The 2,298-nt window shown below is 44.0% G+C and overlaps 1 pseudogene; it reads right to left on the bottom strand.

Moving 5' to 3' along the window:
* Window positions 1-219: 219 nt before the first annotated feature.
* On the bottom strand, window positions 220-770 carry LOC126506247 (40S ribosomal protein SA-like; annotated as a pseudogene).
* Window positions 771-2,298: the final 1,528 nt, after the last annotated feature.

Here is a 2,298-nt window from a genome sequence, read left to right as displayed (position 1 = left end):
CTGGACAGTCACCCAAAGTTCTTCTGTAACATTTGGACATCCATCTTCAGCCTACAGGTCCATAGTATCTGACAGACTTTTCTATGAAGCAGGAAATTTCAAAGATAGTTCCATCTATATTGGCAGTTTGTCAGTCACATTTTTCTGCATCTCACAAGATATCTTGCAAATATTTTCATGAAACAGGAACCCTGAAGGACCATCCCACCTTTATGAAGTTCAGTAGTCATTTTTCTGTGGGTCTTGCATGTCCAGTGCATACAGCATAGCTCCCTTGTTGCATGGGATGGCGATGTCCATGTAGCACAGAAGTGAGTCTGTGTTCCACTGGGCAGTGGTGGGGAGGTTCACGTAAGACGCCTCTGTGAGGGGCTGGTGGTCAGCCCTGGGACCAGACAAACACTAGAAGCCGTGGCTCCCTGAAGGCTGCCTTGATCTGGTTATTGAAGGTCCCTGGGGTGAAGCGGCCGGCAATGGGTGTGGCTCCAGCGGCAGCAGCAAAATTCAACATGGCTCGCTGTCCAGTGTTTCTGGAGGACATGACGCTGGCATCACCAGGGTTGTCAAGGGCAGCAATAGCCCGAGTTGCGCGCAACAACTTCTCCCAGGTCCTCGTCAGATTGATGATGTAGATGCCATCGCTTTTCCTTTTATAGATGAACTGCTCGCATCTGAAAGTCGAGGTTGGTGCCACCTAAGTGGGTTCCTGCAGCAAGGAATTTGAGGACATCCACCTCCTTCATCTGCAGAACATCAGGGGCTCCGGACATTGTATAACTTTTGCTTTAAGTTACGTCAAGATAGAACCTTCATTTGGCGATGGATGAAACTAGAGACAGAGACCCACATTGGAGCACTGGACTGAGATCCCAAGGTCCAAATGAGGAGCAGAAGGAGGGAGAACATGAGCAAGGAAGACAGGACCGCGAGGGGTGCGCCCACCCACTGAGACGGTGGGGCTGATCTAATGAGAGCTCACCAAAGCAAGCTGGACTGGGACTGATGGAGCATATGATCAAACCGGACTCTCTGAACCTGTCGGACAAGGAGGGCTGACTGAGAAGTCAAGGACAATGGCACTGGGTTTTGATCCTTCTGGATGTACTGGCTTTGTGGGAGCCTAGTCTGTTTGGATGCTCACCTTCCTAGACCTGGATGGAGGGGAGAGGACCTTGGACTTCCCACAGGGCAGGGAACCCTGACTGCTCTTTGGACTAGAGAGGGGGAGAGAAATGGGAGGAGGTGGACATTTTTAAGTAAAAATAAAAAAAGACCCCCCCCAACAAAAAAAAAAAAAAATCAAGAACAATGTCAATGTCGTATGGACCCGTCCCAGGGCAGCGAGGAAAAAGGATGAAGCAAATCTTAAATCACAAAATCATGGACTCCAAAGTCATTTTTAATTTTTTTTTTTTTTTTTTTTGTATCAGGGACAAACCCAGGGACTTTCACATACAAGGCAAGTGTTTTAACGTTAAATTGTCTCCTTAGACATCTCAGATAAATGCATTTTCTAGAGACAGTAATGGTGATAGGGTTATTTGAAGATGAGTTCTTGAAAAACATTGAGCTCTCTCCTTTCTTATTAAATGTATATGGGTGTTTTGCTTACTTATAAGGTCTATGCACCATGTGAATGCTTGCTGCCCGTTGAGACCAGAAGAGGACATTGGATCTGCTGGAACTTGAGTTGCAGAGTGTTGTAAGCTCCCTTTTGGCATCTAGTAATCAATGGGAGTCCTCTAAACCAACAGCAAGTACTCTTAAGTGCTAATCCATCTCCCCAGACCAAAGGCTCAAAATCTTTATGGTTTGATATTTCCCACCCAAAATATATATTGAAACTTTAATCCAAATTTGGTACTGTTATGAGTAAGGAACTGATGGGGAGTGATTTGCCTTGAAAATCTTGTTTTTGTGTATAGATCTGTGCCTTAAAGCATGTATCAGAGAGAATTAGTTTAATTTCCTATGGTTTTTGCCTCGATCAGACATTCATTTCAGATGACCTTGAAAGCAGTTACTGTGACTTTCTACATATAATAATTCTACTTGTACCTTTAATTTGGCCTTGTTAGCTCCTAGCACAGTGAGGAAGCAAATTTCCTTTTTAAATAAATTGCTCAGTCTCAGAATTTCCCTTAGAGAGGCACAAACAGCCAGCTAAAGTATTAGTTAATTTATGCAATTCAGACAAAATACTAAAATAAAGAAATGAAAATGAAGAGAAACAACCTTCTTCATCATCATCAATAGAATGAAGCATTCCCATTGCTTCAGTGCTCTCCTTCCTGTAAG

The sequence above is a fragment of the Alexandromys fortis genome, unplaced genomic scaffold (genome assembly GCF_014885135.2).
Source record: "Alexandromys fortis isolate MF-2015 unplaced genomic scaffold, M_Fortis_MF-2015_v1.1 scaffold_0, whole genome shotgun sequence".
In the NCBI taxonomy this organism is placed as follows: Eukaryota; Metazoa; Chordata; class Mammalia; order Rodentia; family Cricetidae; genus Alexandromys; species Alexandromys fortis.
The sequence above is the reverse complement of the archived record's forward strand: the minus strand, read 5'-3'. Positions and strand labels throughout refer to the sequence as shown.